The sequence below is a fragment of the Petromyzon marinus genome, chromosome 18, assembly GCF_048934315.1.
Source record: "Petromyzon marinus isolate PM22_M1 ecotype Great Lakes invasive population chromosome 18, UKy_Petmar_22M1.pri1.0, whole genome shotgun sequence".
NCBI classification, from domain to species: Eukaryota; Metazoa; Chordata; class Hyperoartia; order Petromyzontiformes; family Petromyzontidae; genus Petromyzon; species Petromyzon marinus.
This window is the reverse complement of record NC_133684.1, coordinates 13765806-13792816: the sequence shown is the minus strand read 5'-3', so window position 1 is coordinate 13792816 and position 27011 is coordinate 13765806. Positions and strand designations below refer to the sequence as shown.

The 27011-nt window shown below is 47.5% G+C and overlaps 1 long non-coding RNA gene across 1 annotated transcript in view; it reads right to left on the bottom strand.

The window, feature by feature from the left end:
* Positions 1–868: 868 nt before the first annotated feature.
* The window catches only part of LOC142925095 (uncharacterized), a 35737-nt gene continuing 9594 nt past the window's right edge, over positions 869–27011 (bottom strand). Inside the window, exons 2-3 of the long non-coding RNA XR_012942200.1 lie at positions 3429–3518; positions 869–2328 (exon numbers count right to left, since the gene is read on the bottom strand). This is a non-coding gene — a long non-coding RNA (uncharacterized LOC142925095). The remainder of the gene's footprint in view (positions 2329–3428; positions 3519–27011) is intronic.

The following is a 27011-nucleotide window of genomic DNA, read 5'->3' as shown; positions in this document are numbered from 1 at the left end:
AGATGCACCCCAGGTTAAGAATCACTGGCCTAGCGATTTGGTAACAGGGTTGGTCTATCACACACGGGCATGACAATACTGTGCAGCGCCTATGGGAGGAAGTATAGCAAGAAGGTTTCTCACCATATGTGATGTAGTTTTGAGAATTTGACTACATTTGATGTTCGTGAGGCAATCTGGTTTCAAAGCATTATTTACCCAACATTGATGGCCCGGGGACATTAAGGCTTCGCGAGTGGCAGCTGGAGGGCGAGCGTCACGTGCTTATAGCCAGCGTGTGACTGGGAAGGCGACCCATTGGGGTTAAGGTAGGGCTGTCAGTTCCCACAGACCAAACCCGGACAGCCTTGGTCTATTATTAACACTGCAGTGCACTGTAGTAAATATTCAACACCGTACAGGTACCTGACCTCGGTGAAAATCGATTCCTGCCAACTTGTACAGAGATACCAATTCCTGTAATGTCCGAGTTAACCCTAGACAGGTGGCAGCCCTAAGTGATGGTCACCTGCAGAGAGAGTAGTTCTGCTTGTACTGCAGTCCATACACCACACTGCGACCATTTTCACTGACAGATGCAATAAACACAAATCTTCCCGGTTATGATGCCCTCCAAAGTTGAAGGCATCCCGACGTCCAACTTGGTCTGACCCTACTCAAGAACAAGTCACCTGTTCCCAGAACATGTATATTTGACGAGAATCGTATGCAAAGACTGTACAAAATGTGACAAATGAAGGAAACAAAATTAGCGGATTTCTTGGCAAAAATGTATTCTATGCTTTGCTAAAACGATGTGAATTGACATGAGGTATGCCCTCCAAGATTGACGTAATTTGTTTCCAATACTTGTGTTTCAGAGACGAGGTTTGTAGGAGACACCTTTTATTTAGAACATTCATGGTCTCACCTGCACACTCTACAGTCGCTTAGCCTAGCCTATACACAACACCCAACACATAAAACACAGCAGCACATGACCCATTTTCAGCGCCCATCACCCTTAACACGCCATTATCCTCAAATCACAGCACAAGGGAGAGTGCACATTATCGGAATTTAGCTCACATGAACCGGTCCTTGATGCAGGTCCCCCACCTTGGGCAGGATCTTGCACTTCTTGGGGCTCCAAAGAAAATACAAAACGGCCTAAAGGGCGCAGCCCTTCCCTGGATTCATCAGCAGAACTTGACTCGGCTCCAGTGTCTGATCCCTCGCATGAGGCGACCTCATAATATTTTCCGGGCATCAGAGGCTTGGATCCTGTGGGGCTTGAGGAGCAGTTGCCAGCGGGGTGGTGCTGCCGACGTCCCACTGGCACGCCAATTACTCTCTTGCGATGTGGCCCGGCCAACCATACCTGAAGGTGGTGGCCATGGGTCTCCAGGGCAGAGGGGGCTCCTCTTTCCGCCAACTCCAATTCGACGGCCGTCCCCTGGAGCCCCTCCCACGCGGCCCTTGGCCATACAACTCAAACGCCAACTCCATCTCCCGCAACGTGGGCCCCTGTGCCCCTTTGGCGTCCGACGTCCAAGCCGCCAGCTTGGGCCATTGCTTTAAGTTCTCGCGGGTCTGCTGAATCCACCAGGCTACCCTCAAGGACCCCCAAATCTTGCGCCAACAGTAGCAGCCTTTCCACCATTAAGCAGTCGAGCACCGTCCAGTCCATGTGGGGATAAACCTCTTGCCCCAACGTCAGTAGTGTGCTATGAAAAGCGAGAGGTGTCTCGGCCTCCCCTCGCTTCCGCTGCAAAAAAATCTCCTGTGGGCGTTGTATGGCGGGTCGAATACGGACGTCATCTGAGTGTATGCCCGCCGGAGGGTCGACTGATCACTTTCCGGGATGTCCTGGAACGCTGCCAATGCATCATCGGTAGGGCCCGCAGGGCCTCCTCTTCCGTTTAACTGATGGACAACCAAGCTGCTTCGAAGTGATGACAGAACGCGATGCAATCGCCTCCCGCCACCACGAACTCCCGAACGGGAGGCAGCCACCGTGATCGGCACACAGCTCCTTGGATTGCCGCCAGACAGAGCGTCTCTTTAGCTTCGTCCTGCGTGCTACTCCAAATGGCGGCCGTCGGCCTCACCATGCCCTTCGTGGGCAAAATGGCGGGCGGCGACCGCGTGGTCTTCGCCGCGGAAACCACCTCTGCAGGTGACGGTTCCTGCGAGCCCTGCGGCTCCCTCGCCGTCCCCTGGATGGTAGGTGTGGACGAGGAGAGCTGTGTGACCAGCACGGCCTAACTCCGTCCTGGCTGTGCCTCCCTTAAACCCACTAGCAGGTTCCAGGGCCTTTCAGATAACCCCTGCTCCAGTTCCTCTGCCCTGCCAACACACCCATGCACATGCTCACTGATGTGTGTATTGTCTGTCCACAACAGTTGCCGCTGCTGTTCACCAACCGGCACTATTACCGTATTTTCCTGCATACGCATATAACCCACAGACGCATATACCCCGCAAAAATAGTGTATGTGTAAAATTAATTTCAGATCGTCCGCATTGTCATATACCCCGCATGCATTCATATCTATAACGTCATTATTGCAGCTTAATTCCATCATTAATACAAAGTTTACATTTGTAATACATTCTACTATCAATTGTTAACATTAAAATCATGTGCACAAAGAAAAACAAACTAACTGGAAACGAGTGAACTTAACACAGTAAAAAAGTAACAAAAGTAAATATCCAATAAGTAAGTAACACAACTGGTAGATAAGTAAGCGTACTGTTAGGCTTACCAGCATTCGACCTTATATTACAGCTACTGGACCGGTAGTTACCCCTGTACAGTTTTAGGACTTGTAGATTGCGCACTGTGCAAACAATAATGGCACTTTGGTAATGCCATTACCTCCTCGCGACTGTACAGTGGTCAGCCAATAGCAGCGGCCTAAGGGACTCAGCAATTATGATTCTGCGTCTGGTAGACGTTTGTTAAGGCCCTTCCCATTGTGCAATCCATAGCCTCAGGTGACACTTTCGCACCCCCTACAGCTACTTAAAGTAGTACCGTAGTTTACGGGCAAATGTAAAGATTGCACAAACAATTCGAATCATTTAAAACGTGATAACGTACAATTTTAGTGTTAGTGGTTTATTCAGCAGTGCTTTAGTCAAAGGTAAGTGTTTCATAGTGGATAGTCCTACCATGAAAAAAATGTAACGAGTTATGACGTCACACGTGTAAAATATTTTTGGGATAGCCCGCACCCCCATATACCCTGCAGGGTCTTGTTTTTGTTGTAAAAAGTGGTATACCCTGCGGGTTATATGCAGGAAAATACGGTGCACAACATTTTTATGGAAAACCCTTAATTTTCATATTAAGGACAATCAAAAATGAAACTGAATCACCACAATTTAGGGGAGGGCAGGATGGCACAACGGTAACACTTGTGCATCACAGCAAGTAGAACCTGGGTTCGATTCCTGACTTGGACGTCTTCCTGTGTGGAGTCGAAGTTCGAGGTTCTCCAGTACCTTCTCATTGTCTCATCGAGGCTTTCCTGGCCAAACAAGCATAATAATAAATAATAAATAACGAATTAATAAATCAAATCATTACTCAGCAAAACGAAAGCAGATTCAACATTTAAAATGTTCTATTCTTAGCTCTTTCGGTAATCAAAATTTAAAATGTCGTCATCAGCAGTGTTTCAATGTTTCCACAGGCCACAGCTTTATGTGATGAATAATATTTAATAGAGTGTAAACGCATGAGGCATTACTGTTGAGGCAAACCCTCATACGATTTGAAAATTATATATTTAAGCAGTGCACATTTCTGACAATGCATATACTGGGATTCAGTCCACCAGTCATGCTAGAGCAAAAGTTAAACCCGATGCCAATCGTCTGTGTATAGTGTAATTTAAATGATTAGGCAACCATTTCACAAGCTCTCTATCTACAATGGTGTACAGCTCTAGAATCCACATGGGCGAGATTAATGACACAAAGCGGCTCGTGTTGTTTTTACTCAATCGAATTGTTCATTATACAAAATCGAATTCTATATTATTTTGTGCAACTCATTGAAATTCATTAGCAGTGCATGTGTCTCAGTAAAATTAGACAGTGCTATACAATCCAGGCTAAACATAGCCAACCGTGCTTACCTCCGATTAGGACGGTTGGCTACGTACGGTGCGAAGGAAGTTCAACATAAATACACACAACAATGGCCTGACAATCTAGAACTCGTCAGATGGAGTTCATCTCCCGAGGCGCAGTAGTTGAAGCAATGGTGAACATTTCTCAAATCCCCACTCCTCCACCTCTTTCTGCCTCGCAGTATCTATACATGGGTAACACCACAGTCGATTGGCAGATGGTGTGTGCTGGGGTAAATTGTGGGTATGCCACTTCGCTAAACTCATCCGGTCAAATTGGAAGAGTAGACTGAATACCCTCGAGGCTTAAAGCTCATTGAGGCCCTTCCGCCAGCAGTGGCGTGAGCAAGACATTTCTATATACTCTACAGCTTTGACTTTTTAAAGCGTTTGTGACTGAACGTCATCTAATCTAAAACTGTGCCTATATCAATAGCAACTTCATTTGTCAGCCCTATCACACGTCCTTGGATTTACAGGAAACCGAAGTGAAAAGTGCCATTATCAATTATCACCAAATATCTTGGCCCTTTCTCTCCGCTCTGACGAAGGTTCATTGCCCAACAAATCCGCTGATTATATGTCTGTTATATTTTATAATTCAAAGGTGGATGTGGTCAAGCTTTTTGTTCATCTTTGTACACCACTGATCACTTTTTTTTTAAATGGATAACTGTATTCCCCTCCTGCATCATGGTCACGGACAGTTTTGACTGCGTTTTTTTAATTACTGCTGCAGATCAATGTGATTATTATGGAAATTGAGATTTGTAGAAAACGTGATCGCATTGGTGGAGTAAACACTTTTCTTCATTACAGCTTTAAAATCGATGCCTGCAGGCTCCTGCTGCTATGACATAATTTTCCAACCGGGTCCGGCTAAGGGAAGGAATATCGAGTAATTTGTACCAAAGACAATCACTTGAATATAGCGGGGAGAGCTCTAATAGCCTGAAGCTCATCATATCAATGAGAACTAACATTTATCTGGATAGTTATGGATCTGGATTTTATGGCAGGGTTTGGCCTTAAAGGTGGCACATGAGTGAGTGCTGCACTTGGCCCAAAATGTCACCGTGAGATTAATCTTATCTGCCTGCAAGTCCCTTTATATCATTGAGACTGCACATTACAGAAAGTCAGATGATGGCCCGAGTTGTTTGGGATAATGTCGTAGCGTGCACACAACTGGATCAGTATGTTAGGATGCGTATTCTAATTTCAAAAGTTATGAAGGAGAGACACGTATCCTGTCTGCTGTGATGCAGACAATAAATGTGGCAACATCATTTATACAAAGGGAAGCCTTTGCAAGCTGGTGGCATCGCCAATGTTGGCGATGACACCAGCTTGTTGAAGAATTCAGTATAAGAAATGTCTCTAAAACATGTTCTGAGTTTAAGCGTTTATTCCATATGTGAAGACTATCTTTAGACGCTCTAGTTTCCTCATACTCAGAGGTATTGTATTCTTGAAAGGAATCGTGCAAATATCCCACAGCAGGATGGATTTTAAAATTATACTTGAGACCCACTGAGGCATATCTAGGTAAATAAAAGACATCTGATTAGATGCAACATTGCGGGAAAATTTGGAAATATCCTTAAACTACTGTATCACACTCGATTCCACTCGCAAAGCCTGTGCCAGGACGAAGTCAAGAGTCTCATTGGTTCTCATTAAAGTAGTTAAATTACTACTTAACTAATGTATAGGTTACACTATGTGGATACATTTCAAGTGTTAAATTCATTTCCACGACCCCTGGGGAGAGCTGCGATTTCAGAATCCACCCACTGAGCATTCACATTTTCCCTGCTTTTCACATATTGCAGTTTGGTACATTTTACTTGCGTCACATTGGTTTTGTATAGTGGTGTCGCTGCACAATACCATGGCTGGTTGAAGCCTGTGCCAGGGGCTCTGTGTCCATGCTCTTTTTTAATGTGGTCGTTCATTCACTTCACGCTAAATAACGCACACAATTCGCCATTGTTTGCCGATGGTTATTTTGAAGGGCATGTTGACAACTCGAGCTGCTAATTCTTAATAAACTCGTTTAAATTTTTTTTTTAAGTAACGGTTTTATTAACTTCGTTTAACTCGCGGTCGAGAAATACATCAATGGTGCCTGAGACACGCGGCGCCTGCGTTTTGTGCGAGCCGATTCCAGTTTAGGGACCGCGGCGTTTTTGACCTACACAAATATATAAATAAGGCGTCCATTCAAAATGTAAATTGCTTTACAGTAGCGAATTGATACCGATTTTGATACAGGCATGCATTGTCAAACCTTGTAAAGTAAAACCGTTGAAAAACAGCTTCACTTGGAATGTTAATTATATCTTTATTGTGCTCTTTTTCCTCTTGCCATGTTGTATATGCCAACTATACATTTGATTCTTCTAAAATGCATGTTAAAATGTAATTCTGCATTTTGTTCATTAAATATTGATCATTATGCACACTTGTAATTCACGCAGTTTTCGTTTATATATTATTATTTTTTGTCACCAATTATATCCAGTGTTATCCCATTCAAGGCATGGAGCCAAACAAACATCGCCAACTCTAAACTGGAAAGCAACGCTATCCTAGACCAGCAGTCTGCAAACAAAATAACAAGGGCAGACTTTTTTCGAATTCGGTCAAAGCTCAATAGAGCGTTTCAAGGGCCGCAATGCACTGTGTGGCGAATACAAGACAGTGGTCCTCAATAAGTAACGTAACGAAGTGGCAGTCTTTAAGAGCCGTGTGAGGCTCCGGAGCCGCAGGTTGCCGACCCGTCTGAGGCAATTGCGCTGGATGCTGCTGCAGAGCTACTCCTGGCATCACTTCAGTCGACGGCATCTTCTAGTTCTTTCAAACTATGTCAGGAGTAGTTCTCGGATGTAATGAAATGTGTTTGTATCCGTTATAGCTGGACGACACCAATTTAAGAGAATAATCAGATGCATAGAGTATTTTCCTGCAGTCATTAAGGATGACACTTGGACCATATACTGACTACACTGGGGAAGATAGTCATGTGACCGACTGGGTTCCAACCTAAGATTTTACCAGCAGTGTGCTTCACCACAGGCACTTGGTCACCTAATGTGCTCAGTGAACGTCCTCTGCTTTGGGCTTCATGGGACCTTTCAGTAAACACAAATTTCAACCTCAGTATTCAATTGTAACATCTCCAAACCATGGGTTATATGGGCCAAGATATCCAATTTAATCTAGTCTAAGGCTACACCCTACACCTGAGCGATCTGTTTTGCAAATTGCTTTTAAAAATCACGAAACTTAAATTACGTGTATGTACCTGCCTTGTCCACATCCGAGCTTGTAGTTGTGCAACAAGGGTGTAGTGTCTGGGCGTGCCGCATGTGTCTGGCCCTGCGCTTTACAGTAAAGCCCCACTTTCTGGTTAGCTCCACCCCCCTCCCAACCACAACAGGATTGTATTAACTCAGTAATATACAGTCGTCCCTTGGTTAACGTGATTTAATCCGTTCCACGAATACTGTTAACCGAAATAACTGCGAATTTAATTCACTTAAAGTTAAAAAATAAGTTTAAAAAAATCACCGAATCTGCAAGGGTTGCTGTTTCTACTGCCCAAACCTAATTTTAACAAATCCCAGTCGAGGTCGAAACGCTCATAAATGGGCCCAGCCCCACTTACGAGCGATTGGATTGGCCGAAATTGGTACCCACATGCATCTCGTTAAAACGTACCATTAAAAATCAACATTTTAACGTTAGTCGAAACCATGGGATCCTATGGGAGGCGAGACGTTAACCGAAAAATTGTTAACCAATGTCAGTCAACCGAGGGACTACTGTGTTGGAAAAGGTCCACACGGTGGAACGTGCCTACACATCGCCGAGCGGACAGATGCTTGAAAATTGCGTCCTTCTGCTGTGAGCAACCGGTTGCACAACTCAAGCAGAAATATCCACGTGTGAGCGATTAACTTGAATGCAACCAAAGTGTGCAATAGCTCACCAAGTTGTGGCCAAAAGACTTGATTTGTCATACGGTTCACCAGTTAGCGTATTTGTATGGAGTCAATAGTTTAACTAAAATTGATGACCGTTTGAGTTATGGTCGAAACGTCGTGAGAATTTTTTATTGTTTTATATATATTTTGTTATTTTGTTGTTTCTCTTCAACGTGACTTTACCGGAAAAAACTAAGAATATATATTTTTTCTACTGTTGATAAGAAATCTGATGGCAACGATGCAAAGGGGGAGAAATTAACAAACGTGCAATCTTTTGCAAGAGCAGGCAAATTCTGATATGCTATATTTACAAATTGAAGATAAATTGCAAAAAAAATAACTCCGCCTGCTGTAACTTAGATTAAACTATGTCACTCTTGCAAAAAAAAGAATACATCTCAATACTCATTAAAATTACTCTGAATTTAATGGAGTTTGAAAGGAAGTGGTATATCTGATCATATTGGATTGCAATTTCAAACATGGAAGGTCACGCTTGCAGTTCAATACTGGAGATTTATTGAATGCAAAGTGATCACGTTATGTACGTATATTTTGGAATTAGAATTGAAGATAGCAATTAAGTTATGTATACAACATTTGGACTCATTGATATATATACGACAACGTAATAAAGCTCATTGCCAGTTGTTGCGGTCGTGGACATCGGTAGGTGTAGCAGTTAGCGTGCTGCGCTACGAACCCAGCAAACCAAGCTCGATTCCCGCTCACGGCCAACACCAGGTGACGATTATCTGAACTGGTCATGGGCCTCTCCTAGGTCGACTCGGCCTCAAATGAGTACCTGGTGCGGTGTGCAAACATTGCTACTGGGTGGACAAAGGCAGCCGGGCGTGGTATTGGCCACCCACCCCCTCTGTGCCGTGCCGTCCTTCAGGTTTTCACGGACAGCACTTGCCCCAACAGTCTGTTACAGGCTATACGGGGATCTTTGTCTTTGTCCAGCTCGCCAGAGACACGCACAGAAGCATATTCCTCCTGCAGAGAGGAATGCCAATCATGGCTGTGTAACGGAACCCTTCCCAGAGATGGTTATTACGCACACATTGAACTGTACCCATCTTATCACGTCGCTCGATGTAAGCAGCTATAATCTGGCTGACAAAAAAAACCAACTCATCCAGCTCTTCCCTCACAAAGCAAATGCTGTTTTGGCCGAACAGCCCGATGCATTCCCATAAATGGCAAGCAATATGCATGCACTCTTTGACCATGCCATTGAACAAATTCAATATTTAAATTATTACACCCAAATATTTACCTGAACAGCTTTTTGATGTAAAGCTTTCGTGACTGCAGGGACTCATATTCTTGGTTCTTTCGGTAAAGGTCACGCAGAAGGGAAACAATAACAAAACAATAAAAGTCACGACGTGTCGATTGCAACACGTGTTTTATTGTTTTCTATTTTTTATTATGTTGTTGTTTTCCTTCTACGTGACTTAACAGCTTTGTTTTACGATGGTGATTATTAAATGGTTATGACTGTTTTGGTACTTGGATTCAACATTCACATGATGCGTGTCACAGGTGTAATTTTGATGCCATGACGTAAACTGCAAAAGCTGCACAGTGCGATAGGTTCATGAAGTCTTGATTTATGCGAGATGATCATACATTTCAGTGTTCGCCACTTATCCATATCCTACAGGAGCTGCCATTTTGTACAAGTCAGTGCGTTTGAAACGACTGAGCGAGTCTTAAAATTAACTCCATAGACCAACCAGAGCCTAATTTACCCACAATTTGTTTACCAGCTTTTCTGTAAAATTCCCAGAATTACACATTTTTCAGAAACCTATCTTTAAATTTTATACAGAAGATTGGCCATCGATTTGTGCGGAGGAAAGGGAGTGGCACCATTTTGCACCAAATCTGGCAGGCAATCAGTGTGAGGAAAAGCAAGGGGAGTACTTCGGCTCGCGTCATGCTGTGAGACACTTCCATCGACACAGATCACTAAATCATGCTCTGGGCCTTCTCGCACGCCCATACACGTATGCAAGGTTGCGTAGCAGTTAGCGCACTGCACGACGATCCTGCCGACCTAAATTTAATGCCCCCTCACGGCCAACACCAGTAATGTTCATCTGAACCATTCCTGGGCGTTCTCTAGGTCGACTCGGCCTCAAATCAGGACTTGTTATATAATCACTGGGGAGACAACGGCGGCCTGACGTGGTGTTGATCACCCACTCCCTCGTGTGCCATGCTGGCCTTCATAGGTGCTCGCTTACAGTACTTGTCCCAACAGTCTGTTCCAGGCTATACGGGTGTTTTGTCATCTAACACTACCTCCTGGTGGTATAAGACATTAGCACTGTGGCTTGCTGTAATGCTATTAAGAAAGGCAAAGATTGGCCGATTGCCCTCACGGCACGCTCATGCCCAAGTCTTCGTCTCTGAAAGGGTGCAAGGGGCTGGTTCACGCCTCCACCCGATAATTTTTTGGCAATTATAGACATCTCCAACATCACCAGACCAACCCCCACAAAGTAGAGCTAAGGGACTGGAACTACCCGCAACTCCCACCGCGAAGAGAGCCTCTAAAAACAATTACTCAGGCTGGTGAAGTGGAATGATGGAGAGAAAGAGGCTGCCATTCCTTTAGGTGGGAGCTAGATTAGTACTGCCTTGACCTCTGGATTACGGGAAGTGTGGTGAACTGGTTCCATATTTTTCCCCGTCATGACGAGTGAAAAGCCATCTACTTGGGACAGGATAACAAAATCCACAATGGGGATGGCCAGAGACCTGTTGAAGTCAATTGACAGTTACCGAGTTTGGAATGGAGAAGGGAATTAGTTGTGGATAGCCGGGCGCGATTCCCCAGGTTGGCTCCGGATAGGTGGATGTTGCTATATGTTGCATCAGCACAACCTGGCCCGTGTCTCGCTGCAGTGATTGATGTCACCCTCTGTTTAATGTGTTTTACAAAAACCGCGGTAGATTAGTCTTGGAATAAAAATATTCTGGAGGGCTACTTAGATACTTTATTTAAACAAACGTGTATTTTAAAAATATATCCCTTCACGGTGAATAAACTAGGTGCACTTGTTTGAAAACATTAGCCTAATGTAATATTTCAGTCTAAATAACGATTGTCACTCACACTAATCCCCCAAGTTGGGAAAAGCTCCCACCCATCCGTGATCCGGAGCCACTGGAGATGAACCACTCCAAGCAGCTGTTAATGAGTGTACATAAGCGTGCCGTGCAGGAGTGCGATATTTCACGTAGAAGTTGACAAAATAATATTACCACCAAGCCCCCAGTGCAGCCTTCCCAGAGCTCAACCTCCTAGTGCAACCATAAATGAGTCACGGTGCCGGATTACAGGAAGGAATGCCTGGCTGTTGGCGGTGCACACCTCAAAATCAGGCTTTTTGGATAACTGTAGAGGTGAAGCCATTGTGCATTTCACGGCTGGCAAGGCAACGGGAGCCTGTTAGGATCGGATGTATCAATAGGCTTCAGCGCTATTGATGTCAATTTATATTACATGCCTGTTTATCCAGGCACTTGTAGTTCCTGCTGCAGAATTAACAAAAACATGAATTTGCCACACAGGACCCTCCTGAAAATTTTAATTGGAGACCAAGGCTTTTCTGGGTAAGTGGTAGCGTTCATTGTGGTCTTTCCCTGGAGCTTTCCTTTGAAAGTGCCGGCTTAGCAAGTGGCCAGAACTACTTAGCTGGTTGAGAATATCTAGTCAGTTCAATCAAACCTGGATTGGCGGGGAAGACATGGATTAAAACTGTTATTTTCATCTCAAGGTATATTATCTAATCACTGTGGCAGTAACTGCTACAATTATTGCATTGTGTACGTTTCACATAACAATTTAAGGCCATTTGTTAATTCACTTCTGGATAATGGTCTCTGGTACCATTTCGGTAATAGGGGTTATTTGACCATACATTACCACCCTGGAGAGCGCAGGCTGGTGACTGTCGTGCGTTCCACGGAGGCACACTTTAACTGGGAGGCACACGTTTAGTCACGGCCCCAACAGGGCTACTACTTAAACACACGTTAACTAGACCCCACCAGGGTAACTACATAACCGGGTCAGGCAGTAACACATTGCCCAACCCACGATGTCATAACGTGATGACCGAAGGCGTAGTCCGGCGGGTTGATTCAAGAAGACAGCTGCGCTCGGCTCTCAGGACCCCCTTTTCTCCTGAGCGTGGCCTCATTCTTCCCTTGGCCCCTCGTTATCTCCTCATCGGGTTCACCTAGCCTGTCACATCCTCTGGTGCCAGAGAGAGGCTGTGACACAGTTCCAAATATTTCAATAGCTGGTGCTAATGGTGGTGACAATGTCACGACACATGTATTAGCATTCAGATCATGCGTATTCCAGTCATCATTGCAGCAGATTTTGGCCGGCCATAGGATGAATACGGTCACTGCATCGCGTGCTTTCATATGCGTTTGTGGCCGTCTGGAAAGCTCTTCCTTCCGAAATTAGGAAGCCACTGGAGCTATGCATTTTAAAATCTAGATTGAAAACTAATTTATTTAGAACTGCTTTTTGTGTTTAGTTTGTTGTCTCTCCCGTAACGCCGATCAGCAAGGTTGGCTACGTACAGTGACATGTTCAACATGATACGACAGCTATCACCCTGCACTGATGTTAGCCGTGGCCGGGAATCAAACGCAGGTTGTTAGGTTCATAGCCCAAATGCACTCTCCACTGTGTTACCACCTCTGTACTACATGTAGGGAGACTTAAATGAATTGCCTATTGATCTGTCATTAATAGGTTGCCAATCAATTAATCAATATTGTCTTGATAATTCACTGTTTCAATGTCATGTGCATTATGGCCCCACAAATTTTGAGGTTATATACAGTTCACCCCTGGAGAGCCAATACAATGCAGGATGCCCAATTTCAGCCGACAGCTCTGAGCTACAAAGCAGAGCAGTTTGTTCCAAAACGATTTAACTGCTCGGATGAGCATTCAACGCCGGAAAATGCGCTTCCCATTTGCCAAACCGATGGCAGACGATGTAATCTGTAAGGAGCATGTGAAGAATACTGAAATTTCTGGCATGATGTTACATTCCCAGCTATTTCATACCTCGCTTGGATTTCCAATGTGTTGTACATTGTGCCCTGAAGCACAAGGCCCTCCTTGGGATTAGTAGCTTACCCTGGGGTTAAAAACCACTGTCAGTTTAATCTTTAGCGAGGTCGGTAGATGACGTTCAATGGCCTTCCAGTATTTCCTTACAAATTAAGCAAGTTGGAGCTGTTGATAAAAAGCATGTAGAGCAAACGTCCAGAATGCAGCTTCGCATTGGTTTAAAAAGATGGTCGGGTGGATTTATAAAGACCACATTTTATCATGATACAATGGTTGGGAGGAAAGCTAAAATGTATTTCTTTGCTTGCCATGGTCAATAAGGCTTTTAAGCTTATTTCTCCGCCTGGAATGGCAACATACATCTCCCCTTGTATACCAAAGCATGGCTTGAAAAATGTATTCTAGGACATTTTATAACACTATGATATGTAATGTTCCTAAAGTGTTTGTTCATGACCTTAACTGTAGAACAATGGTAAGACTATAAAAGATTGAGATCTGGGCCTAGTGGATGTTATTGCATTGCTATTGTAACCGGCATGCCCTATCACTCTCCTCCCGTGATCATTACGAGGGGACAGGCCGGTTAATCAGTAAAATAATAATAATTCTAGATTTGAAGCTTTCGTGACTGCAAGGATCCATACTTTAGTTCTAGTCGGTAAAGTCACGTAGGTAAAAATAAAATCATGTGAAGGAACCATCACTACCATATATAGCAGGCGTTACTAAAGAGATCTCAAATTCTAATCAAAATACACATGATCCTGGTCCGGTTCAATACAGTACACAAAATCCGTGACCTGACAGCACCCCGGGGTTTACAAATTGAGCTGCACCTGCGGTGACTGCTATATCGGCGAGACGAAGCAACATGTCTGACCGAATTCGCGAGCACAAATCAGATTTGAAACACGGCAGAATGAATTCTGCCGTAGCTGATCACTGTTATAACGCTGCGGGTGATCACGATAGTTTTCTCCGATGCCAAGGTTCTCTGCAAACCCACGGGTTTTTATCGGATTTGTAAATCTGAATTAACTCGGACAAAAGACAATTTCAAGCGAGAGGATTGTTTCAAATTAAGCAATTATTGGAAAGATGTTCTAAATCAAACCTTTAACGAATTTTCAATGGTATAGTATCTTTTTCAAGTAGTGGTATCCCAAACTTTAACAGCAGCTTATTTCCCGTCTCACCAACAGTACATAGTTTATGCCAATTCCTTTGTCAAGGCGTGTTTTTTTTTTATTCCTCCCACAGTTTAAAGGACGCGACCTGGGCTTGGCCGTCTTCACTCCAACGCTGTCCTTTCACCTGATGAAGGCCGCTTGTGTTGTGGCCGAAACGTCGTGATTGTTATTTTATTTTTACCTACGTGACTTTACCGAATAGAACCAAAGAGTATAGTAAAAATAGAAGAGTTTGGAGGTGATGAGTGGATACTCTGCGTTGTGTTCCGTCCTGAGAATTGAACGACTCCAAGGGACAGAGGATTGTGTAACTGCTACTCTTTATTTTAAAGTGTTCTTCTGAGGAGCATTCGTGCATCTGTAACGACCAGATGCACACCAATCAACCCCATTTCACACCACCTCACTGCTCAACCCCTGTACTGTACAGTGTCCACCCAAATCTGGATAACACCTGCTTATCATATACAATACACATTCAGCGTGTAGTGGGTTCCAGGATATTTGCGACGTAACTTGGAGGCAACTTATTTATAACAAGATAAAAACACAACCCTTACCCCGCTCTCTAGGGAGCTACAGCCTCTGGGCTAACGTGCCCCATTACTCGGGATTACTTGAGCCTTGCGGCTAAGGATGACCCAGGGAAGACTGACTGACCCGACCCAGCGAAGGTGCAGGTCCTGACCACTGATCCACGCTCGGCCCCGGCCCTTACAAGGACGTCGGGGTCCCAGCCTAGCTGGTCTTCGTAGCACTGCCTCAAGCCGACCTGAGAGCCGTCTTTTATACATCCCCAGGGACTCGCCGCCCCCAGTACCGCCCTCTTTTTGGAACCTTCCAGGGGGTCCTGGAAAGGTCGCCCCAACCCCCTCACCTGGGGTCGGGGAGGGGAACCCGGCTTCTATCCCCTTGTGCAGTTTGGCACAATGGACAGGCCCCTGGGGGCAACGGCAGGTAAGTGAATATAGGCGGTGTGTGCATATGTATTTCCGACACCACACATGCGGTGGCAGTGTCGGCTGGGTGTGTGATGTATCGATCTGCCTTTGGACCCAGAGGAGCGAAAGGACGGAAAAGCCTGGAAAGTGCCCCACATTACCATGGCAGCCCCTGTAAATGTGGGCCGGTAGGCTACACCTGAAGCAGGTAATGGGGCTTCGCGATGGGGGAGGCAAGGTCCCGCCCCGACCTCTCCCCCGTTGGCTCCAACCACCCGATGTGCAGACCCAAGTGAGACTCGATGCTCCTGGTTGCCTTCTACCGGAAATCCAGCCCTAGCCGCCACCCGAGCACGTCACAGGTGACAGGCGGGCCTGGATGCAGCGCTACCGAATCAAGGACAGGTTGTCCTCTGGCTGGCAAAATAACATTCATTTCCCGAGCTAGCGCCGACAGTTTATCTAGCACCAGAGAATCCAGTCTTGTCCACTCCATCCTTGGGTATGCATCCTAGGCCAGCGACAGTTGTGCTGCGGAAGGTGGGGGGGGGGTCTCTGTCTCCCCTTGACTCCACCTCATGAATTTCTGCCGCGCGTTTGATGGCGGGTCAAATTGCCACCAAGTGGGGGGGGGGGGGGGGGGGGGGGGGCGTACGATTGACTCGGTATTATTTTGTCCACCTCGGAAATGGAAAAAACGCCGCCAAGGCTGCGTCGTCCAGGGCAGTGGGAAGAATACGTGGTGCCTCCGCATCAGACTACCCCGCGAGCTTGCAAGTGGTGGCGAATTGCCGCCCAAATCACCCCCCGCAGCTGAGAATTACTTGAGAAACGGCAGCTGCTGCACGGAGGGAAGGCGCCCCTGGACGAGCCGTCAGCGGCAGGTTACTTTCAGCGGAACTTGATACCCGTCCTTGGTCGGCAGTAACGGCGGAATCGCCCATTCGCCGACCCCGATTCTCAGCCCCTCCACCGGCTCCTCCTTACCCAGCTGCCCCAATGCCGTCATCACGGAGAGCAGCTCCACGGGTGCCCGCAGCCCTTTTCCAGCCGGCGGTGGTGCGGGACCATCGTCCACTCCGCAACCCCTTTTGCTGGGGTCGCGACTGCTGGGGCTGCCCAAGAACCCTCAATCACCCTCTTTTTCCAAGGACATGCCGATGAGCCTTCGAGAACTTCGACATTGCCTATGCCCCCCTCAAGGATTTGAAAGGAAAAATTCCTAACCCTACAATATATAAAAATAAATTTTAATACTCCTGACAAATGTAGTGTACCAATTCACACGTAGGAGGTACTCCCTCTTTTATTCTGGCCTTCACAGCCTTAGGGGACAACTACACACTGGGTCAGGAGAGCCAACAAGCTGCAAGATCCCACAGCTTGAAGAGGGGGAAGATCACGACTATTTAAAAAAACCATGACAGCAACCCGCACAAGGGATCTTTCCACGATATCAGGAGCCCTTACCACTCACCACACATCAAGTGCACAGGTTACGAAAAGAGGATTATTGCCATCTTAAAAAAAAAATCACATCATTGGAGCAAGAGTTTGCAGTCATCGAAGAAACAAAAACTCAGAGGACTTTCCCAAGCTTGGTTTACTTCATCCCGTGCCAAACGGGGGTGGAGGCCACAACCATTTTTCATTTGCGGCTTTGCCTATTTTTACTCTACTTCCACCACTCTATCAGCCTCCTGGCTCGGTGGTATACCTCTTGAGGGTGCCTATATGACACCCCTCGAATCATCCATCCACAGGGTCTCTTTTATGGCTCCTACGACAGCACATGTCTGAGCCAAAGCCCCTCCTGCCTTCTGTCAGAAAACTCCAAACTGTTTGGCATTTGTAGCCTTAACCGCATAAAAACGAGTCGGTAGAGGCTAGCATAGTTCCCACACTTCCTATGCAAAGGGGCATTGCACAATGGCGCGAGCCGTACCCTCAGAATTGCAGCCTCTCGGGCATTTGGGGGTACGGGCCATATGGCAGAAATACATGAACCTCCAGCATTCCAACCTGTCCCAGGCTGCCAGTAAGGATAGGTCTCGTTGCCTTTTCGCTAGGGCCTCAAATGTCATGTTCTTTCAAATTTGGTGCATGGCACTCCGTGTACCCGATACCTTTGCACAGGCCTCTTGATCATCTCGGCTAGGACTCCTCTCGGGCACCACAACTCCCGTACCGGCTCATTCTGCAATACTTGTTACCATGGCACTCAACCATCCCTGCGTCCAAGGAAGGGGCGTGCCGCTCGGGAATGAGGTTCAATTGTCTAGCAGGAGCCATGCCAGTTTATACTGTGAAACAATGTGAGGCCTTCACCTGGAGCCCATTGGAAAAAACAAGTATAATGTATCGAACAAAAATCATGGTGAGGGCACGTGTGACATTTGGAGCGCCCCTCCCACTCTTCGTGACGCTTTTGTACCATCTCCCTTTATGCCCAGTCCATCCCGCCTCCCCAGATGAACCCGAAGAACATTGTCTATTTTTTTTTTGCCATTTGGGCACCCGGCAGGAATACATAGGCCAGATTGAGTGTTGGTAGTAATTCCACTTTCAGAACCAGGACCCATTGCAAGGCACCTGTTCGTCCATCTGGCCAGCCTGCCCTTTACTGCCTTTATCCATTCTTTACCATCTCTTTGCCGAGTCCTCCCGGTAGAAGGTGACCAAGGATCCTGATTACTTATGCCTCTACTGTTGTAGTGTGTTCAATCCAGGTGCACACTGGAACCTGGAGGAAACACCATTTATTATTAAAACACAGGCAACTCTTAACATAGGGTGGTGACCGACCTATCCTCGCTAAAACACACGCTCTGATTACGACTTGCATGGCCAAGCCAGGAGTGCTACTGGTTGGCCACGCTGAATTGAGGCTCGACTCTGAGGCGTCTTCATGAGGTATCTTAATCCCAGACCCGAGCAGACCTGCACCAGGTGTGGAGCCTGCTTATAGCCGCCTCATGTGCCCAGGCCACGCTCACCTTCGAATCCTCGAAGGCTCAGCCCTGGCTACGTGACTCCCAAGGTCCCCCTGGGGTTCCCACGTTTATCCGGTCACGTGTCCGGCCGGGTTCATATAGAGTGCCATGGCCTGACAACCCCCGTGGTACTGACAGCCTCCCGGCTCCGACCTGCCCGTAACGTCATTACAATATACCCGATGTAGTGACGTGTGTACAGGCTCACAGTAGTGACGCTATAATCTGCCTGTTCTTGCCCAGAAATGGCGGCTGCACGTGCGAACTGCATCTCTGCGCTCGCCCAAAAAGGCGGCCACATAAGCAAACCGTACCTCCGGTTTTCCTGTGCTTGCATCTCAGCAGCCCTCCCTTGGGGATCATAACGGACATCTCATGTCACATGTTTGCACTCCGCCTTTCCGACGCAGCCTGTTGCACACGTCGGGCGTATTGGAGGAAATTTTAACCAGTCTGAGACTCGCATCGCAGCAGTCAGCTGTACCAACCATGCTGAGAGGACACCACCTCTCCACAACATGCACCCTGAACAACTTAAAGGTTACTGCCACAACTTGGCTTATCATGCATTCCAGCATGTGCCTTCACTCTCGTCCCAGCAATCAGCCCGAACCTGGTCGCATTCTGCCAACCTCAGCCTAAACCCCCACAATTTCCATATCCAAATAGGATATGCAGGACTAGTTCTCCTAAACTTTTAATACCGTTAGCAACCAGAGCAGTACGAGTCCACTGCCCTTCCCGCTGGCAGACACGCAAGGAGAATCTCCGCCTCCTGCTAGCAAGGTCTCACCGTTCGCTACAACTTAAAACGGGACCACTATTCCCGGGCACCATGAGCCCGTCTCACTGCGCTAAACACCCCGTGGAGGGTCTCAGCCTCTGTGCCGTCAGGTCAAACCGTCTGTCACAGCACAACAGGACCACAATTCTCGTGGCAGACATGCAATAATCACAGGGGCATCCTGGTCAGGATCTGTGCCCCAGGATAGGCCACAGCCAGCATCCCAATTCGAAATCACTGGTGCAAATGTCACTCAAGCAATGTTTCATACAGTTCGCAGTCAACAATAACGTGCAAAGCACCATTCAGTATATCGTTAACAATTGCGATCAAAGTTTGCGACACATTATTAACAATCGCGAGCAAAGGTGCATACAAAGCATAGGTCGCAGTCTGTACATTGTCAAATGCAACTGCAACAAAAACAATTTAGATTTAAAGCCTTCGTGACTGCAGTAATTCATATTCTTAGTTCTTTCGGTAAAGTCACGTTGAAGGGAAACAATAAAATATATATGAAACAATAAAAATTCACGACGTTTCGACCATAACACAAACGGTCGTCATCAGGTGTCGTTTTGCATACATTTCTTTATTTTTAAACGGTGTATTTATTTATAAAAAACGTCAGCGCCACACGCAGCGATTTGGCAGTTTATTTAGGACTAGTCCATCTATGTTATGAAAAGAGGGGGAGGGGGGGGGGGGAGACGAAAAATTAACCAAAATGGTTTCTCAAATCTTTCCAATGATTGCCAAGCCAGAATCCATCTGCTCGGTTGAAATTGTCTTTGCTTGTATATGTGAATAGCCTCATGAACGAATCTCTCATGGTAGCCAGATGGCTTACAAAGAACCTCTGTCTTGGAAAAGTCAATGTCATGTGAGCCTACTGAATTATAACAATGATCTGCCACGGCCGAAGTGTTGGTCCGACCGTGTTTAAGGTCTGCTTAGTGTTCACGAATGCAGTCTGAGAAATGGCGTTTGGTTTCTCCAATGTAACTACTACCAGAGGCAACTTAGTTTGTAGACCAGGGTATTGTATGTCCGGAATCACATCTTTTACAGACGGAACCAGATCACGGATTTATGTAATGTGTTGAAACGGACCTGGATCTTGTGTTTATTCAAGATTTGAGCCCTTTGTGATTCCCGCAATGTAGGGTAAAGTGATGGTTTTGAAAGGCTCCTTCATGGTTTGAGTGATAGCTTTGCAGATTGTAGTGTCGGAGTAACCATTACCCTTAAGAGCTTGGTGTACGTGCTTGAGTTCACTGCCTATGTGTTCCTGGTCGGATATGCATTGGGCTCTATGATAGAGTCTTGATGAGAGAATTCTTCCGATGGATGGTGGTGGGAATCCGGTTACAGATGAGCATCCGTATGGCTCATTGAACCATCAGGTCTCTTTTTTAATTAGGACATCCAAAAAAGGTAGCTTGCCATCTTTTTCGACCTCCATGGTAAATCTGATGGCTGGGTGTATGGAATTGATGTGGTCGAAGAATTGGTCTGTGCAAACCAACACCTGATGACGACTGTTTGTGTTATGGTCGAAACGTCGTGAGAATTTTTATTGTTTTATGTATATTTTATTATTTTATTGTTTCTCTTCAACGTGACTTTACCGAAAGAGCTAAGAATATGAATAAAAACGATGTCACAACGCAAATCATTAACATGGCAACCCACGGGATAAAACGGAGCTTGGGATACCCACCATAACTGAATGAATCATCAACTGCCCCCTCAAGTTAATGATCAACGCTGCAACCGCACGAAAAAAAGTGTCACGGCACAACACCAGCACGGACGCCGCGTTCATCCTCTACCTCACAGCCAGAAAAAAGGTTCCGGAACCCAACGAGCAAAAAAATAAACACGCAATAGCAACCTGGCGCACGCAAGATGGGTGAAGTGTTTTAGGGCCGGGTGCATGTCGTGTCACGACTCGCCTTAGAGGCTGTGAAGAACGGATGGAAACTTGACACCCTGAAGAATCTTGGATGGCGAGTATGGCATCCTCTTGTGAACCGATCCGGCCTTCCGCACTCGAGCAGAAGACAGGGTGCCATCAAGACGTTCAAAAATTTCCCTCCGCAGGTGTTGAAAATGGCGGGAATGGCGTTTTGGTGGGAACCACGTCCCGACCGGCCGCTTAAATGGTGGCCGCGCACGCAAAACATTTTCCTGCCCGGACACTAGCGGCGGCATCCTCCATGTCCCCGGCGTTCTCAATTTCATCATTCCTGGTGGGCGGCCCTCTAATAGCCTGGGGTCGTCAAAAAATCATTTCACCTCTTTACATTAATCTTGGATCTCAAGGCCAAAAAGAAAACGATTTGCAAGCTCTAGGACCTCCCAGAGGACACGTCCCTACAGAAAGCGACGACCTCGTCCATGGCTACTTTTGCCTGTTCTCTGCATTCCTGGATTTCCACTCCCCTAACCATTTTGTTATTTCTAACTACCTGGGCAAAAGGGCTCCATACACATTACGAATAAGATCGGTGACATCCTTGTCTCAACTGGTATTGCCTCCGAAAGAACCATTTATCAGTCAGCCAGTGAGCTTATGATACAGTTGTCGTACCTAGCCTACCAATTGCTCCCCTACCCCCATGCATGTCAGTACCGAAAAAAAGTGAGATGCGATCAAAGACCTTCTCTTGGTCTAAGCTCAGGAGTCCCATGGGTCATCCCCCCCCCCCCTATTGTGGATTTCAGGACCTCCCTTAACAGGACGAGATTGTCCGAAATTCGCCTGCCCAGGACTGCACATCTGGTCAAGTCTTACCACCTCTTCTTTGGTTCTTTCGGTAAAGTCATGTAGAATGAGAATAAAACAATAAATTGATAAAGGCCGCTTGTGTTGTGGCTGAAACGTCGTGCGAATATTATTGTGTTTTTATTTTATCAATTTATTATTTTTCTACATGACTTTACCGAAAGAACCAAAGAAGATGAATCATTGCAGTCACGAAAGCTTTAAATCGAAATCTTTCCACCTCCTTACCTCAGATGTGCCACGATGGATTTTGCTAGGATCTTGTAGTCGCGAGTTTAACAGGGCGATTGGGTGCCAGCTCCCTGCGAGCCCCCTTCCCCTTATAAGGGTTATCACTCCCCTCATGGATTCTCTATACAACCGTAGCATGTTGTGTGCTATAGTGTACCAGAACGTAATATAATTCAGCTGGTATCCCGTCCTGTCCTGGCGTTGTGCCGACGCTGTCCCCTTAATCGCCTCATCTTGTTTCTCCATCTAAAACGTGTCTGTTAATGTCCTCTGGAGGTTTGATTCTGTTTAACCTCCCCCAGTAAGAAGTACCGTGCTTCAGTCTCCGACGTCTTACTCCCATATTAGTTCCATGTAGTAATCCCGTGCTGCCTCTACAATTTCCTCAGTCGGCCCAAACTTGGGCTTACCAGCTCCCGGGTTGTGTTTTCTGCCTTCCTACATTTAAAAAAAATATCCGTGTGCATTTTTATCCCTTCTCCACTGCCCTAAAAACGAGCTGCGCAGCTCGTTTTTCCAGCGCCGAGGAGATTTTATCCCTTAGCTGCCATCTCGCTCACTGGGAAATCTAATTCCAGCAACTTATGCTGCTTTAACCGGTCATTCAATCCCCCAAACTTATTCCTAATGCTCTCTCCTACTGAGCCTGAAAAAAAGCCTCCAGTTGTTCACCATTTCCCACCACTCTGCCATGGGGCCGAAGCAGCACTGCAGGGTTTTCCATTCTGTATAGCCTGATGAAGTCCCTCGTCACCCTCTGAAAGCCTCGTGTTCATTCGCCAGATCCCCTTCCAACCTCAGTCTACCCGGAATTAAGGCTTATGGTCCGAAATAGAAAAAGGTTGTCTCACTCTGCTTTAATTCTAGTAGAGACAAAAGGAGGTATATTGAGTGCAAGGCTCCCAAACAACTTCTCCAAGTAAACCCAGGCACGTTGGGTGCAGTAACTGGAAAGCGATCGATTCAAAGTCCTTAACCAGACTGCCTAGTTTCCTAGGAGGGGTCTATTCTCTGACTCCCAGATGCAGGCAGCACTCCTGATGGGCAGAGCAGGCAGTTGAAATTTCCCCCCCCCTGGGGCAAATTCCGAAATAAGGGTTCCCTACTCCCACAAAGATTACTGTGCCGGGGCATAACATTCTTCCACAACGTGGTCCTGTGTCTTACAGCGGTAGCACATCCGTGCCTCGCACGCTGTGGTCAGATGGCACCTTCCTCCACATCTGCCCTGCGTATATGACGTAGCCCTTACTGCCGCCAATATTCAGGGTGCTCGGGATGTGCTGTAGGGCTCCTTTCTGCTGTTCTTAACCTCACTCGCCATTGTTTGGTGCCCGTCCAGATACCGAGAGAGGCTTGGACCTGCTTACAACCCGACAGCAGCAGGCAGTGCTGTCTTAGCCACACCTTCACATCGTGGTCTGGTAAGGCCTCATTATACAACACCGTGACGATTTTTGTATCGAGTTTGGACAGAAGTTGGAGCAGTGACAGTGGTCTTTCGCCTACCTTCTCCTCGAATCGAGTCATGAAACGTTGCCCTGAAGCTATCGTCGAAGGCCCTGCCGCCCAGCAAGGTTAAAGCAGAACAGGTCCGTAGGCTCAACCTGTAGCATCCCTACTACCACTGTCCGCACAACTCGGGCGGTCGATGGTCACTTCCTCTGGCATGTCCTCTTTGAAGGCCACCCTGATGCAATTGTCTCCTGGCGTGGACCAGTGTAAAAGTCACCCCCGTTCCACCACGCCACCGCCCTGCGTGTTCCTGGGGCCGTCCTGCCCCCACAGGTTCAGCATTTACCATAGTCTCGTTCTGGGTACATTGCACCTGCTGGCCAGTGGAGGCCGCCGTTTCCTCAGCCTCCTCACCTCGGGCTGGCAGAGCCCACCTCCCTCCATACTGGTACCTTCATTCCTTGTTGCAACTAGGCATTCGTCACAGTTTGCCTCCTCTCGTTCGGGGTCACTGCCTGCGCCTCACCCTTTGACCTCCAGGTCGTCATGTCGCAGCCTTTTCCGCCTCGGCAGCAGTCAACCCGGCCGCCTTGGCTCGCCCCCACAGCGTGGTCGGTCTCCATGGTCCCCCAGAATTGGCAAGGCAGCTTTCGGCCTGACGGCCAGGGGCCCTCGCAGGTGCACAGGCAGGCTCGGCTGGCGAGATGAGATCCGGACGGCGAGGCATTATTTAAAATTTCACAACATTGTACAAACTACTGGTCGGGGTCAGAAAGGGCAGAAAACAAAACACTACAATACGGCCCATGCAGGGGCTCTCAACTCGTTACTGATCCAGCACAAACTGTTTTAGCACAGATCTGCACATTCCCTGCTCCTGTCTGAAAAAGCGAACAAGACGGTAAATCACACCATACCATTGCAGAGCAGCACCAAAATACGGCCACCACCATATTTTGTCCCGTGAAAGTGGACGTCAGGCTCAGCCCACTCCCGTTGGCTCCACAAGGGAAATGGCCACCACCATTTATCATTAGCCTTTCGACAGCCCAACCTCACCCGCTCCACCTCACGCCCAATTAGCCACCTGGCCAAGTGGCACACCTCCATCGGCAACATATGGACACCCTTAATCTTCCGGTTGCATGCTCTCCAGAGGGCCTCCTTAACAGCACCAATAACAGCCCAGGTCTGAGCCTAGTTCGTCCCCGTCCACCGTTTGAAGAGCCCCTCCCACACCACGTTTGGCACCGTTGCGTCAAATGGGACAACGGCGACCCGCACAATTCCCATACCTCTTGCGCAAAAGGACACCGCACGAGGACATGCACCGAGTCTTCATTTCGCACCGCATCTCCTCGTGGGGGTCGTGGCCATGCGGCGAGAGAACAAATTTCCTACAGTCCAACTTATTCCAGGTGGCCAACCAGGATAGGTCACGCTGTTCTCGTCAAGGCATCGTACAGAACGTTTCCAAACCCGATGGTGCACCTTCCCCCACACCAAGTACTGCTGTGCAAGCCTCCCGATTGTCGATCTCTTTCATGCACGGTCCTCAGGCACCACACCTCCCGTTCCAATCCACACTAAGATAATTGTCAACCACCTCAGTCAGTCACCCCTGCGGCCAGGCAAGGGGCATACCCCCAGCAGCGAGGCCATCTCCAGCTTCTGCAGGAGCCACGTCAGCTGAAATTGCAGGAAGCACGAGGCCTTTTCCCAGGGCTCCGTGGAAAAGAACAGTTTCAACATGTCGCACACAAAGATCGTATGGAGAGTACGTTTGACGTCCGGGGCGTTCCTCCCACCAATCGCTGCACTTTTACACAACGGTCCTTCTCAAATGGTCCATCCCACTCCCCCCAGATAAACTTGAAGAATACCTTTTCCAGCCTCTTCGCCACTTGCTCAGCAGGTGGGAACACGTAGGCCAGGTAATTCAAAGCCGGCATGACGGCCACCTTCAATACCAAAATCCTTCCCATCGTGAGGCGTCTATCCGCTCACTTGGCCAGCCTTCCCTCCATCACCCAGGCCAGCCTTCCCTCCACCACCCAGTCCGCCGAACCCTCAGCAAAAGATGACCTCTAGGACACGAATCTCGTCGTCCAGTAGTCTTACCCCTGGCGGGCGGCACTCAGAGCCTGGGGTCTCCAAAAGCTAGCAGCTCGCTTTTTTCTACATTCATTCTGGATCCTGAGGCCTGATGGAAGAGATCTGCAAGCTCCATTACATCCCACACCGAGGACACATCCCTACAGACAGCCACAATATCGTCCATATACATTAGCACATTCCCTTGGTCTCCGCTGCCCAGGATATGCATTCCCCCGACCTTCGGGTTATTTCTAATAGCCTGGGTGAAGGGCTCCATGCACAACAAAAAGCACAGGGGACATAGGGCATCCCTGCCTCACACCAGACTCAACGAGTAGGTCATCCGAGAGCACACCATTCACCAGCAACCTGGCCGTGAGCATAGTATACAACCGCCTCACCCATCTTGCCAGCTGCCTACCCACCCCCATTCTATCCAGTACTGCAAAAAGATAATCATGGGATAGGCGGTTGAAAGCCTTCTCTTTATCGACCAGGTTTTGTGATCCGCTGGCTCTGATCAGCCCCCACTACTTGTCTCACCCCTTTCTTTACACGAGCTGCAATGGCCCTGGCCAGTATTTTGTATTCCGAATTTAATAGGGAGATTGGGCACGAACCCCCCAGGTCAGTGCGCTCGTTCCCTTTATAGATAAGGGTAATTTTCCCCCTCCTCATGGACCCCGGCACAGGTCCAACATCCAGAAGTTCCCTGTACAGATGCAGTGTTAATTCGTGCCCTAAAACATGGTGTAAAAGTCGGCAGGAATGCCATCTGGAATCCGCGATTTTTGCTTGTGCCGTCTCATCCAGCTCCCCCATCTCAAGTAGCCCATCTATCCCCCCGGGGTCCGTGATCGTTCGTTTAACATTCCTGGAAAGGGACTCCCGTACCCCAGACTCCGATACTTTACCCCCATATAGATCCCTGTAATATTCCCTCGCCACCTCTATCGTTTCTGTCGTGGTCGCCTTGACCTGGGCGCACCAGCTCCCCAACTACATTTGTCCGTTTTCTCACGTTAATTGAAAAAAAACGAACACCTTCTTCCCCCCCCCCCCCAAGCTATCACTCCACCTCGCCGGATGGCGGTTGTTGTGGCCCAGCCTCAGCTACCTCCAATACCCGATCCTCGTGTGCTCATACCATATTAGCACAAGGGTCAGGGAACTTCCTATATAAATGCTCGCCGCTACCACACAGGTTGCCCCGCGGCATTAGTCTTCTACAGCACGATCCTGTGCCCTGCAACGATAGCACACCTGCGCCATGCACGCTGTGGCCAGG